The sequence below is a fragment of the Vidua chalybeata genome, chromosome 19, assembly GCF_026979565.1.
Source record: "Vidua chalybeata isolate OUT-0048 chromosome 19, bVidCha1 merged haplotype, whole genome shotgun sequence".
In the NCBI taxonomy this organism is placed as follows: Eukaryota; Metazoa; Chordata; class Aves; order Passeriformes; family Viduidae; genus Vidua; species Vidua chalybeata.
The window spans coordinates 6,268,714-6,283,317 of record NC_071548.1 but is presented as its reverse complement, the minus strand read 5'-3'; the positions used below and the strand labels follow the sequence as shown (position 1 = coordinate 6,283,317).

Here is a 14,604-nt window from a genome sequence, read left to right as displayed (position 1 = left end):
TCCAGGTCCCTGCCCCAATGTTTTAATTTCTTTCCTCTCTGTCCCTCAGCCCATTTTTCTCTTGACTATTCTCTGTTGTTCTGTCCCTGTCATTACACTCCTCTCCCCTTTAGCTCATAGAGCCTGGGGGACCCAGGTAACCTTTGCTTTTTCCAAGGGTTTGCTTTGCTGAAGTGTTTCTAAATGTGTCAGTGAGCTTTTCTGGAACTGGAATTTATTTCTGTTTCAGGAAGAGTCTCTCATTCTGTAGTCTGTGATTTAACAGTTCCCATGCCAGGATAATTGCAGTAGAAGGTGGCAAATTAATCCAACAGCCTGGACTAGGATGTGCCAAACTTCTTGCCAAGCCAAGGGCACCCGTGGGAATGTGAGATGCCACCTCCTTAAGCTATGAACGTTGAAGGATTTCTCCCAGATAGAAGCTGCCCGGAACTATGGCCCTGGGTGGCCTTGGACTACCAGTGGCCTCCTCCAAAGCCACGGAGGGTGGTAAACTTTGCTTCCTTCTGAGAAGAGCCATTGTTTGCATCTGGGTGCCTGTGGCCAAAAGTGAAATTCCATCTCCTAAATTTGCAAATATCACAGGTTTTCTCCCAGATGAAAGCTGTCAGGAACTAGGGCTGGCCTTTGACTCCCAGGGGCCTCCTCTGCACTGGCTCCAAGACACGAGGGTGGGAATCTTTCATATCTGTGGGAAAAAGCTACCATTCACACCCAGGCACCCCCAACCAAAAGTGGGAATCTGCCTTGTTTCCATCAGGAAATCTGTGAGCCGAATCTAGCTGAGCTCGGCTGAACCGAGCTGAGCGGCGCCGAACCCAGCCTCCTGCTCTCATGACCATTAATTAGTGCAAATGCAGTCACTGCCTAATGAGCTCCTGCCAGACCCCGGTATTGTTGAGATGGATGTACAAGATGTGTATATATATCTGTGCAGTGGTAATAATGGGGGGTTTTATTATAACTTGGTTTTAAGTTTTATATTTTTGATAAAGGGTGATTTTAAGTTACCAGTTATATTAAAATAGTTTGTTATTTTTAATGGATAAAGAAACAGTTTATTGTATTTTATTGGCATAAAGTAAATAATGTTAATCATTAATTAGAAAGTGTTTATAAGAAATCATTAAGGTATGAATATTGTTTATTAAGGTATGTAATTTTTAATTGCGAGCATTTTTCATGTATTTATTGGTTTTTATGTTACTGGTTTTGGGGGAGGTTGTTATGGATATATTTGTATTTTATTAATTTTTTAATTAATTTAGTTGTTTGGTTTTGGTATTTTTTTGGTATTTGAGATATAATTGGTAACGATTTTTGTAAAAATTTAAGTAAGTAGGGAAGATATAAAGTAATAATTATAATTATTAATAAAATGAGTATTTTAGTTTTTACTTGCGATTTATTTGGTAATGTTTTCATTTTTTTAAAGATTATTTAGTTATTTTTTTATTTATGTGTAGTTGATTAATTATTTTAAAGTTTTACATATTTTTGTAAATTAATTTGTGATTTGATAAATTTGTATCCTTGATCGTTCGGACTTTTTGGAGGTGGTCGGCCGCAGGCCTCTGGAAAAAACGACCGGCCCTTTTTCCTCGAAAGGAAAAGTGGCCAGCCCAGGTTCCTGATGTCAGTTTGTAGGGTTCCCTTTGGAGTTTCATGGCAGCACAGATTAGAGGTAGGGGCAGCTTGAGTCTGCGACACATTCTTGATTGTTCGGTTTTTATGGAGTCGGCCGGCCACTCAGGGGCTCAGGCCCCTGGAGACAAAGAGCGAACCTTTTCCCGGGGAAAGGAAAAGTGGCCAGCCCAGGTTCCTGATGTCAGTTTGTAGGGTTCCCTTGGGACTGTCAGGGCAGCACAGGTTTGAGGTGGGGGCAGCTTGGGTCTGCGACACATCTTCGATCGTTTGGATTTTTGGAGGTGTCCGGCCACTTCAGGGCCACAGGCCCCTGGAGACACAGACCGGTCCTTTTCCCTGGGAAAGAAAAGTGGCCAGCCCAGGTTCCTGATGTCAGTTTGTAGGGTTCCCTTGGGACTGTCAGGGCAGCACAGGTTTGAGGTGGGGGCAGCTTGGGTCTGCGACACATCTTCGATCGTTTGGATTTTTGGAGGTGTCTGGCCACTCAGGGCCACAGGCCCCTGGAGACAAAGACTGATCCTTTTCACTGGGAAAGAAAAGTGGCCAGCCCAGGTTCCTGATGTCAGTTTGTAGGGTTCCCTTGGGACCGTCAGGCAAGCACAGGTTTGAGGTGGGGGCAGCTTGGGTCTGCGACACATCTTCGATCGTTTGGATTTTTGGAGGTGTCCGGCCACTCAGGGCCACAGGCCCCTGGAGGCAAAGATCAGCTATTTTCCCTGGGAAAGAAAAGTGGCCAGCCCAGGTTCCTGATGTCAGTTTGTAGGGTTCCCTTGGGACTGTCAGGGCAGCACAGGTTTGAGGTGGGGGCAGCTTGGGTCTGCGACACATCCTCGATCGTTTGGATTTTTGGAGGTGTCCGGACACTCAGGGCCACAGGCCCCTGGAGACAAAGACCGGTCCTTTTCCCTGGGAAAGAAAAGTGGCCAGCCCAGGTTCCTGATGTCAGTTTGTAGGGTTCCCTTGGGACTGTCAGGGCAGCACAGATTTGAGGTGGGGGCAGCTTGGGTCTGCGACACATCCTCGATCGTTTGGGTTTTTGGAGGTGTCCGGCCACTTCAGGGCCACAGGCCCCTGTAGACACAGACCGGTCCTTTTCCCTGGGAAAGAAAAGTGGCCAGCCCAGGTTCCTGATGTCAGTTTGTAGGGTTCCCTTGGGACTGTCAGGGCAGAACAGGTTTGAGGTGGGGGCAGCATGGGTCTGCGACACATCCTCGATCGTTTGGATTTTTAGAGGTGTCCGGCCACTCAGGGCCACAGGCCCCTGGAGGCAAAGATCAGCCTTTTTCCTTGGGAAAGAAAAGTGGCCAGCCCAGGTTCCTGATGTCAGTTAGTAGGGTTCCCTTGGGACTGTCAGGGCAGCACAGGTTTGAGGTGGGGGCAGCTTGGGTCTGCGACATATCCTCGATCGTTTGGATTTTTGGAGGTGTCCGGCCACTTCAGGGCCACAGGCCCCTGGAGACAACGACCGGTCCTTTTCCCTGGGAAAGAAAAGTGGCCAGCCCGGGTTCCTGATGTCAGTTTGTAGGGTTCCCTTGGGACTGTCAGGGCAGCCCAGGTTTGAGGTGGGGGCAGCTTGGGTCTGCGGCACATCTTCGATTGTTTGGTTTTTTGGAGGTGTCCGGCCAGTCAGGGTCACAGGCCCCTGGAGGCAAAGATCAGCCTTTTTCCTTGGGAAAGAAAAGTGGCCAGCCCAGGTTCCTGATGTCAGTTTGTAGGGTTCCCTTGGGACTGTCAGGGCAGCCCAGGTTTGAGGTGGGGGCAGCTTGGGTCTGCGACACATCCTCGATCGTTTGGATTTTTGGAGGTGTCCGGCCACTCAGGGCCACAGGCCCCTGGAGGCAAAGACCGGTCCTTTTCCCTGGGAAAGAAAAGTGGCCAGCCCAGGTTCCTGATGTCAGTTTGTAGGTTTCCCTTGGGACTGTCAGGGCAGCACAGGTTTGAGGTGGGGGCAGCTTGGGTCTGCGACACATCTTCGATCGTTTGGATTTTTAAAGTTGTCTGGCCAGTCAGGGTCACAGGCCCCTGGAGGCAAAGATCAGCCTTTTTCCTTGGGAAAGAAAAGTGGCCAGCCCAGGTTCCTGATGTCAGTTTGTACGGTTCCCTTGGGACTGTCAGGTAAGCAGAGGTTTGAGGTGGGGGCAGCTTGGGTCTGCGACACATCTTCGATCGTTTGGATTTTTGGAGGTGTCTGGCCACTCAGGGTCACAGGCCCCTGGAGGCAAAGATCAGCCTTTTTCCTTGGGAAAGAAAAGTGGCCAGCCCAGGTTCCTGATGTCAGTTTGTAGGGTTCCCTTGGGACTGACGGAGCAGCACAGGTTTGAGGTGGGGGCAGCTTGGGTCTGCGACACATCTTCGATCGTTTGGATTTTTGGAGGTGTCCGGCCACTCAGGGCCACAGGCCCCTGGAGGCAAAGATCAGCCTTTTTCCCTGGAAAAGAAAAGTGGCCAGCCCAGGTTCCTGATGTCAGTTTGTAGGGTTCCCTTGGGACTGTCAGGGCAGCACAGGTTTGAGGTGGGGGCAGCTTGGGTCTGCGACACATCCTCAATCGTTCAGAATTTTTGGACGTAGCCGGCTACTGAGGGCCACAGGCCCCTGGAGACAAAGATCAGCTTTTTCCTTGGGAAAGAAAAGTGGCCAGCCCAGGTTCCTGATGCCAGTTTGTAGGGTTCCCTTGGGACTGTCAGGGCAGCAGAGGTTTGAGGTGGGGGCAGCTTGGGTCTGCAACACATCCTCGATCGTTTGGATTTTTGGAGGTGTCCAGCCACTCAGGGCCACAGGACCCTGGAGACAAAGACCGGCCCTTTTCCCTGGGAAAGAGAAGTGGCCAGCCCAGGTTCCTGATGTCAGTTTGTAGGGTTCCCTTGGGACTGTCAGGGCAGCACAGGTTTGAGGTGGGGGCAGCTTGGGTGTGCGACACATCCTCGATCGTTCGGATTTTGGGACGCAGCCGGCCACTGAGGGCCTAACCCTAAACCCTAAACCCAAATCCTAATCCCTAACCCTACAAGATGGTGGCACCCATGTGGTCACATGATGGGGAGTAAAATGGCAGCACCTGTATGGTCATGTGACAGGGAGCAAGATGGTGGCGCCCATTGGGTCACATGATGGGGAGCAAGGTGGTGGTGTCTACATGGTGGGGGTGATGTGGGTAGTGGGTATTGTAATGTGCCAGGTGGAGCACTAATTAGGGGTTGTATAGGTATATATAAAAAAGAAGAAAAACTATATGTCCGCTGCAGCAGTAGAAAGTTTCAGGCTCCCGGGGAGTAAATTCTTTTTTTTTTTCATAATTATTTCAAGTTTGTTTTTTATTTTACTCCCAGGGAGCCTGAAAGTTTCTACTGCTGCTTTTTGAAAGCTAGAAAGGGAAACAAAGTTAGAAATGAAAAGATGGAAAGAAAGAAAAAGACAGACTTAAGAGAGGACTTAAGAGAGGACTTAAGAGAGCACTTAAGAGAGGACTTAAGAGATGACTTAAGAGACGACTTAAGAGACGACTTAAGAGACAAAAAGAAATAGGAAAAGAATGGCAAAGAGCAAAAAAATGAGAAGGGTTACAGTGAAAAAGAAAGAGGGTGAGAGTGAAAAAGAGGACAAAAGAATAGAGAAAAAAAAGAAGAGAAGCTGTAGAGAAAAAGAAATAAAGAGTAAAAGCATCAACTAGAGAGACAAATAAATAGTTAGAAATAGTGAAATAGAGAAACAGAAGAAAAGACATACAGGGAAATAGAGAAGCAGAGAGAGACAGTTAGAAACAGTGAGAAACAGAAACAAAGTTAAGGACGGACAGAAATGACGTGACAGAAAGAAAACTAAGAGAAGAAGCAAAGGAAGAAATACAGTGGGGGAAAAAAACCAAAAAACCAAAAACAACACCAAAAAAACACAGGAGCCAAAGGGGGAGGGGGAGGGAGCGGGGGGCATCATTATTAGGGTTGATTCAACTTTATTGAATGTTTTTTTTATTTACACTCCAGCAAAACACATGGAAACGATGTATATGAATGGGAGCGTAGATACAATCCGTACGCTGACCGGTAGAAATCCCACTTACGTACGGAGCCGTATGTGGAAATGCGACGGCAAATGCAAACACGGAACGATACGGGGCAATAGAAACCGAACGCATGTTAACACAATATAACATTTTTTCTATCTACATTACATTTTGTTTGATTGTTAGAGGAAAGACCAAAACAAAAATAGCACACAGAAAACAACAGTCATCCACCGTGACCACCTCCTTCACATTGCACGCAAACTCACCGTCGCTCTCGTTTCAACCGCTCCATTACGCCCCGGCAATCGTTGTTCCTCGGGAACGTGGTCCCCGGGAGCCTCCTAAAAAATCCTCCTGCCTGACGAAAACCCCAGTCCCGGGACGGTCCGCCTCCAAACTTTGGCGATGAACGTTGCCTCGCGGACCGGCCGGGACCGAGGAAAAAAAAAACCCAGCCGGGGGGGGAAAAAAAAAAAAACCCAGCTGGGGATTTTTTATTCTAAATTTAAAAAAGAGCTGAAAAACCTGAAAGGCAAAGGCCATACGCACAAGGTTAGAACCGGTCAACACACACTCACACCTGCAGACACAAGCTCTCACAGACAGACACGGACAATCACGCTCTCTCACACGCTCTTCCGCTTACACGCTGACTGCGACCCTTACTTGAAACGCTACTTTGATGCTTCGACGCATCTTCTGACCGCAGCTCTTCGATGTCCAGCGGTAGATTCCAGGATAACGTGTAGGGACCCGGGGACCTGCGAGACGACAGAGACGACGGGAGGCGGTCGACGAGTGACTATCTGACAGCTAGGAGCTATTCCCGCTCCGGGTCCATAAATTTTGTACCCAAAACCCCCATAGAAGACAGATGAACTGTAAAGTTTAATAACTGCTCTACCTAACCGTGACTACGTGCCTGGGCAGGGCAGCTCCGATCGTAAGTGGCACGACAGAGGCATGTACAACATAAGCCAAGGTAGGTACATACAATATATGCACAATATAAGCCAAGGTAGGTACATACAGTATAAGTGCATACAATATAAACCGACATAGGTACATACGACATAAGTACATACAATATAAGCACATACAGTATAAGCCAACATAGGTAGGTACAACCTAAGCACGAACAATATAAGCCGACATAGATACAATATAAGTGAGGACTTGACGTAACTCTCCGGAAGATTAATTGTTGAGCCCTATACCCTTTGAGAAGGCGCAAGCTACGGAACTACTGCGGTCAGGTGATGAGGGTCTAATATGCTCCCTCTAGAAGTCCAAGAGAATGGCACGGGAAGAGAAGGCGCTACCGAAGGTGAGAAGGAAGATGGATGAGAACGTCTCCTGTACTTCTTCCCGTCTCAAAAAGTAAAAATGTAACAATGCCGGAATAAGCGATATCCAGGAAGGTACACGAGTAAAATATGGCCGATACGGCAGAGAACAATGCCGATAAAGCCTCGAGATGTAACAAAGGCCTATGACGCCGAAATCAATGGACACAGACAACATAACACGGACACGGACGACATAACACGGACACGGACGACATAACATGGACACGAGTGGAAACTGCCTGGCAGTTCCACCTTATGGACCCAAGATTGCTAGTCCAAGATGAGTCATAGGCCGATGATGCCAAAGGAAAGAAAGCCCTAGGGCAATAGCATGTGATGATGAAATTTAACTCCTTTCAAGATGTTAGTGCCAAAGGACTTAAGAGGAAGCCTAAGAAGCTCAGTAGGCCTAGACAAGAAAGCGATGACTATGGCATGACCGTGGCTAGAGCTCCGGACGTGAAGGCGGGCTCCTCGGGTGAAAAGATCCACGACGACATCGAGAGTCGAAGAAGGCCGCCGACGCAAACCTCGCGAGGACGCGAAGATGGATCGGAACTGCCCTGCCCGGCGAAGACTCTGGTGAGGCTGAGGAGAAACCCTCTCCCTCTGCTTCCAAGGGGTCCGTCCCACTATGGGCCTCTCCTCTAAGCTAACATCAAATTGTCTCCTGTGATAGTAAAGGTTTTTCCCCTTCTCCCACCTACTGGCCCCGACACTTAGCTTTTGCAAGACGACCGGACAAAATCCATCGTCAGCCGGACGTGGACGGCGACATGTTCTCTACGTCCGCTTCGGTGCTGCCGTTTCCAAACTTCAGCTATGCGCCTCCTCACGGTACCTAAGACAAAACAGAAAATGCAACTAGCGCCCTGCAAAAGAGGAATCCCCAGAACTCTGACGCACCGCTACCCCGGCTCACCTAAAATCTTGATGCGACTCAACAGGCTGCCAGGAGGATACCTACAAAAGGAAAAGGTACAGGCTTAGCGTGCATAACGGTCACCTATGAGTCACCCAGCCTAAATGCCGACTCACCCGCTTGACTCTGTTCCTTCACACGCCTAGGGCAGCAATGACACCTGCAAAGAAACAAAGCAAAAAAAACCACACTGAGATACTGAGAAAATACCACCACCCTGACCCGACAAGTACGCCCACCTACACCTTAAGCTTGCACCCACCTGGCCTCAGACATCTGGGATCAGAGACATCTCGCAAGAGGACTGCCAAAAAAAAAAAAAAAAAAAAAAAAAAAGGGATGCTTAGACTTTCACCAGAAACTGAGACCTGTGCGAGAACAACTGCTTCTGTCCACTGCTCACCTGACACACTTGGCCTTGACTGCAGCTATCTGCCTGGACTTCCTAATACTAGACAAAAAACAGTGCTGTAACATAGTCACCATTTATGCTTCCCTTGCAAACACAAACAGCGACTGACCTTCTCAGGGAAAACCCCCTGACCCAGGAGGGGCGCTCTGCCACAGATCTTAAATGTCTGCATCTGAAAGAAAGTTAGGAGAAAATTCAAACAACTGTAGGATAACTTAATAGGTCCAAGCATCCTGTGTGAATCTAGGAATACCATCTAGAATACAACTACATCCCCAATTCCAAATTGCAGGTCTCCAGGACTTGTGCAATTACACCAGGCTATGCAGCAGGACAGAGCAGCTCCTGACAGTCCCAAGGGAACCCTACAAACTGACATCAGGAACCTGGGCTGGCCACTTTTCTTTCCCAAGGAAAAGGACCGGTCTGTGTCTCCAGGGGCCTGTGGCCCTCAGTAGCCGGACACCTCCAAAAATCCAAATGATCGAAGATGTGTCGCAGACCCAAGCTGCCCCCACCTCAAACCTGTGCTGCCCTGACAGTCCCAAGGGAACCCTACAAACTGACATCAGGAACCTGGGCTGGCCACTTTTCTTTCCCAAAGAAAATAGCTGATCTTTGCCTCCAGGGTACTGTGGCCCTGAGTGGCCGGACACCTCCAAAAATCCAAACGATCGAGGATGTGTCGCAGACCCAAGCTGCCCCCACCTCAAACCTGTGCTGCCCTGACAGTCCCAAGGGAACCCTACAAACTGACATCAGGAACCTGGGCTGGCCACTTTCCTTTCCCAAGGAAAAAGGACCGGTCTGTGTCTCCAGGGGCCTGTGGCCCTGAGTGGCCGGACACCTCCAAAAATCCAAACGATCGAAGATGTGTCACGGAGCCAAGCTGCCCCCACCTCAAACCTGTGCTGCCCTGACAGTCCCAAGGGAACCCTACAAACTGACATCAGGAACCTGGGCTGGCCACTTTTCTTTCCCAAGGAAAAAGGCTGATCTTTGCCTCCAGGGGCCTGTGGCCCTGAGTGGCCGGACACCTCCAAAAATCCAAACGATTGAAGATGTGTCGCAGACCCAAGCTGCCCCCACCTCAAACCTGTGCTGCCCTGACAGTCCCGAGGGAACCCTACAAACTGACATCAGGAACCTGGGTTGGCCACTTTTCTTTCCCAGGGAAAAGGACTGGTCTGTGCCTACAGGGGCCTGTGGCCCTGACATGCCCTTTTCCCTGGGAAAGAAAAGTGGCCAGCCCAGGTTCCTGATGTCAGTTTGCAGATGGTGTTTGGCTTTGCCCTGTCCACTAAAATTGTACTTTGCTGCAGCTTTGGTCTGGGATATGTGGACTGCCCCCTCCAAATGTCCCTCTTCCCTCTGCCCTGTTCTGCTCTGTCCGCATCTCCACCCCTCACCCCTACATGTACTTCCAGCCCACCCCTTCCCCAGTCTCTCTCCACCCTTCACCCCTCCCCATCCCGCCCCTGCCCCATCCCTCACTCCTCCCATCCCCCAGGTGTGACTCCCTGCAGCAGGACATGGGAGCCCGGACTCGTGGGGATAGTGCAGCCCTCGCAGCAGGACAGCACCCAAAGAAAACAGGCAGGGACGGCGTCTGTGGCCGCGCGGTGTCACAAAGGCACCTGGGGCTGAGGGGAGGGGGCTGGAGGGTGACACAGAACATGGGGGCAGCTGAGAGGCAGAAGGGGTCTTTAGGAGTTAAAAAGGGGGGCTCCAGGGTGGCAGAGAGACGCTGAGAGGCTGCGGTGGGAACCTGAGGGTGACACAAGGAGGCTGAGAGGCAGGGGCTGTCCTGAGGGACAAAGTGGGGGGGTGCCTGAGGTTGACAGGTGAACCAGCCCTCACAGCACCCTTAACCTCACCCTTAAAACCACCCCTACAAGGGTGGAAAGTGCACGGTGGAGGTTAGGGGGCCACAGGACAGTGTCGGGGGGCTTGGGGTGACACACAGGCATTGCGGGCTGAGGGGCAAAAAGGGGGGGACTTGACAGGTGGAGAGCTGACCCTGAGGGTTAGGGGTACAAAGGACAGGGCACGGGGTACCAGGAAGGGTTAGGGTACAGCAGCAGCCCTCACCCCAACCCTAAGCAGCACCCCTAGAACACCAGTGTTCCTCAACAGCAGCTGCAGGCAGTGACCCTAATGCTGGGACAGCCCCAGAACCCTCCCAGCAGCTGCAGGCAGTGACCCTAATGAAAAGGTAGGGATGATGTTGGCTGGCTAGAGAGTGACTGGTAGAGGTTGGGGACTGAGCACTTTTTTAGCGGTTTTTTAGGGCTTTAAAAAGATATTTTAGGGTTTTTTTCACAGGAGCTTTTTAGGAATTTTCTGTGACTATTTAGGATACTTTTAGGACTTTTTTAGGGCTTTTAAAAGATTTTTTTAGGGTATTTTCATGGCTTTCTTACTACTAATTAGAATTTTTATGGGTTTTTTTTGGGGTGTTCTTGGGGCTTTTTTAGGTCTATTGAGGGTATGTGGAGGACTCTTAGGACTAGGGTATTTTTAGATTTTTTGAGGGAACTTTTAGGGTTTTTTAGGGTCTTATCAGGGCATTTTAAGTATTTTGGGGGTATTTTTAGAGCTCTTTTAGGAATATTGAGGGATTTCTTAAAGGTTTTTTAGGGATATTTAGGTGTGTTTTAGGGTTTTTTTAAAAGTAGGGTATTTTTCTTGTATTTTAAGGGTATTCTGAGGCTATTTTTATGTTTTTGTGGGGCTTTTAGAACATTTTGAAGATGAGGGGTTTTTAGGGAAATTTTATGTTTTTTCATGGCACAGCACATAGAGGCTGAGGTGCATTGTGGGGGCTTGAGGGTGACAGAGGCTGGGAGCTGAGGGAGGCACAGGGAGAGGGGACAGTGGGTGACAGAGAGATGCTGAGGGGGGCAGGGGCAGCTGGAGGGTGCCTCAGAGAAGCTGGGGGCTGAGGGGCAAAGGAGAGGGATTAAGGGTGACGCACAGGAGCTGAGGGGCAGCTGAGAGGGGGCTTGAGGGGCAAAGGGGGGGCTCGAGGGTGACACACAGAGCCTGAGGGCTGGGGGGCAGAGGGAGAGGTTGAGGGGTAAAGGGCGAGGGCTTGAGGGCTGGACAGTGCAGTGGAGATCAGGGCTACAGGGTACAGCTTAGGAGGCAAGTTAGGGTACAGGAGCACCACCTCTCCCCCCAGCCCTAACCTCAGCCTAAGCAGCCCCCCTAACAAGAGCCTTTTCCCTTTTCAGCCCTGCCAGCAGCAGCACCACACAGCAACCTTAACAGCGAGAGCACACCGGAACGCTCCCGCTAGGACAAGGCAGCGACCCTCACACCAGGACAACGACAGAACCCTCAGAGGACAACGGGACCCCCTGGAGAAAGGTAGGGATGACATCTGTGGGCTAGAGAGCAACAGGAAGGGTTTGGAGGCTGAGCAGGTTTCCTTGAGTGTTTTTGCAGGACCATTAGGAATATTTAGGGGATTTTGGAAGGCTTCTTAGGACTTGTCTGGTGTCTTTTAGGGCATTGTTACACCTTCCTAAGGGCTGTTTTAGAATTCCTTAGTCCATTTTAAGGGTCAGGATGAGGGTCAGACAGGCAGAAACACTGGAAATGCAGAGTATTACTGGAATGTAGTAAAATGCTTTGGAAAGGTGCCAGTGGAGGGCACATCCTTGCTTGTTGGGATTTTTTGGAGGTGTCCAGCCACTCAGGGACACAGGCCCCTGTAGACACAGACCGGTCCTTTTCCCTGGGAAAGAAAAGTGGCCAACCCAGGTTCCTGATGTCAGTTTGTAGGGTTCCCTTGGGACTGTCAGGGCAGCACAGGCTTGAGGTGGGGGCAGCTTGGGTCTGCGACACATCCTCGGTCGTTCGGATTTTAGGATGCAGCCGGCTACTGAGGGACATAGGTGCCTGGAGGCAAAGATCAGCCTTTTTCCTTGGGAAAGTAAAGTGGCCAGCCCAGGTTCCTGATGTCAGTTTGTAGGGTTCCCTTGGGACTGTCAGGGCAGACCAGGTTTGAGGTGGAGGCAGCTTGGGTCTGCGACACATCTTCGATCGTTTGGATTTTTGGAGGTGTCCGGCCACTCAGGGCCACAGGCCCCTGGAGACACAGACTGGTCCTTTTTCCTTGGGAAAGAAAAGTGGCCAGCCCAGGTTCCTGATGTCAGTTTGTAGGGTTCCCTTGGGACTGTCAGGGCAGCACAGGTTTGGGCTGGGGGCAGCTTGGGTCTGCGACACATCTTCGATCGTTTGGATTTTTGGAGGTGTCCGGCCACTCAGGGCCACAGGCCCCTGGAGGCAAAGATCAGCCTTTTTCCTTTTGAAAGAAAAGTGGCCAGCCCAGGTTCCTGATGCCAGTTTGTAGGGTTCCCTTGGGACTGTCAGGGCAGCAGAGGTTTGAGGTGGGGGCAGCTTGGGTCTGCGACACATCCTCGATCGTTTGGATTTTTGGAGGTGTCCGGCCACTCAGGGCCACAGGCCCCTGGAGACACAGACCGGTCCTTTTTCCTTGGGAAAGAAAAGTGGCCAGCCCAGGTTCCTGATGTCAGTTTGTAGGGTTCCCTTGGGACTGTCAGGGCAGCAGAGGTTTGAGGTGGGGCAGCTTGGGTCTGCGACACATCCTCGATCGTTTGGATTTTTGGTGGTGTCCGGCCACTCAGGGCCACACGCCCCTGGAGGCAAAGATCAGCCTTTTTCCTTTTGAAAGTAAAGTGGCCAGCCCAGGTTCCTGATGTCAGTTTGTAGGGTTCCCTTGGGACTGTCAGGGCAGCACAGGTTTGAGGTGGAGGCAGCTTGGGTCTGCGACACATCTTCGATCGTTTGGATTTTTGGAGGTGTCCGGCCACTCAGGGCCACAGGCCCCTGGAGACACAGACCGGTCCTTTTTCCTTGGGAAAGAAAAGTGGCCAGCCCAGGTTCTTAATGTCAGTTTGTAGGGTTCCCTTGGGACTGTCAGGGCAGCACAGGTTTGAGGTGGGGGCAGCTTTGGTCTGCGACACATCCTCGATCGTTTGGATTTTTGGAGGTGTCCGGCCACTCAGAGCCACAGGACCCTGGAGGCAAAGATCAGCCTTTTTCCTTTTGAAAGAAAAGTGGCCAGCCCAGGTTCCTGATGCCAGTTTGTAGGGTTCCCTTGGGACTGTCAGGGCAGCAGAGGTTTGAGGTGGGGGCAGCTTGGGTCTGCGACACATCCTCGATCGTTTGGATTTTTGGAGGTGTCCGGCCACTCAGGGCCACAGGCCCCTGGAGACACAGACCGGTCCTTTTTCCTTGGGAAAGAAAAGTGGCCAGCCCAGGTTCCTGATGTCAGTTTGTAGGGTTCCCTTGGGACTGTCAGGGCAGCAGAGGTTTGAGGTGGGGGCAGCTTGGGTCTGTGACACATCTTCGATCGTTTGGATTTTTGGAGGTGTCCGGCCACTCAGGGCCACAGGCCCCTGGAGACACAGACCGGTCCTTTTTCCTTGGGAAAGAAAAGTGGCCAGCCCAGGTTCCTGATGTCAGTTTGTAGGGTTCCCTTGGGACTGTCAGGGCAGCACAGGTTTGAGGTGGGGGCAGCTTGGGTCTGCGACACATCCTCGATCGTTTGGATTTTTGGTGGTGTCCGGCCACTCAGGGCCACACGCCCCTGGAGGCAAAGATCAGCCTTTTTCCTTTTGAAAGTAAAGTGGCCAGCCCAGGTTCCTGATGTCAGTTTGTAGGGTTCCCTTGGGACTGTCAGGGCAGCAGAGGTTTGAGGTGGAGGCAGCTTGGGTCTGCGACACATCTTCGATCGTTTGGATTTTTGGAGGTGTCCGGCCACTCAGGGCCACAGGCCCCTGGAGACACAGACCGGTCCTTTTTCCTTGGGAAAGAAAAGTGGCCAGCCCAGGTTCCTGATGTCAGTTTGTAGGGTTCCCTTGGGACTGTCAGGGCAGCACAGGTTTGAGGTGGGGGCAGCTTGGGTCTGCGACACATCCTCGATCGTTTGGATTTTTGGTGGTGTCCGGCCACTCAGGGCCACACGCCCCTGGAGGCAAAGATCAGCCTTTTTCCTTTTGAAAGTAAAGTGGCCAGCCCAGGTTCCTGATGTCAGTTTGTAGGGTTCCCTTGGGACTGTCAGGGCAGACCAGGTTTGAGGTGGAGGCAGCTTGGGTCTGCGACACATCTTCGATCGTTTGGATTTTTGGAGGTGTCCGGCCACTCAGGGCCACAGGCCCCTGGAGACACAGACCGGTCCTTTTTCCTTGGGAAAGAAAAGTGGCCAGCCCAGGTTCTTAATGTCAGTTTGTAGGGTTC

The 14,604-nt window shown here is 51.0% G+C and overlaps 1 long non-coding RNA gene across 1 annotated transcript; it reads right to left on the bottom strand.

Moving 5' to 3' along the window:
• Nucleotides 1–7,653: 7,653 nt before the first annotated feature.
• LOC128797825 (uncharacterized) lies at nt 7,654–8,231 on the bottom strand. The gene is made up of 4 exons (XR_008434241.1): nt 8,185–8,231; nt 8,039–8,082; nt 7,923–7,963; nt 7,654–7,841 (listed from the first exon to the last, which is right to left on the bottom strand). It is a non-coding gene; the product is annotated as an uncharacterized LOC128797825 (long non-coding RNA).
• Nucleotides 8,232–14,604: the final 6,373 nt, after the last annotated feature.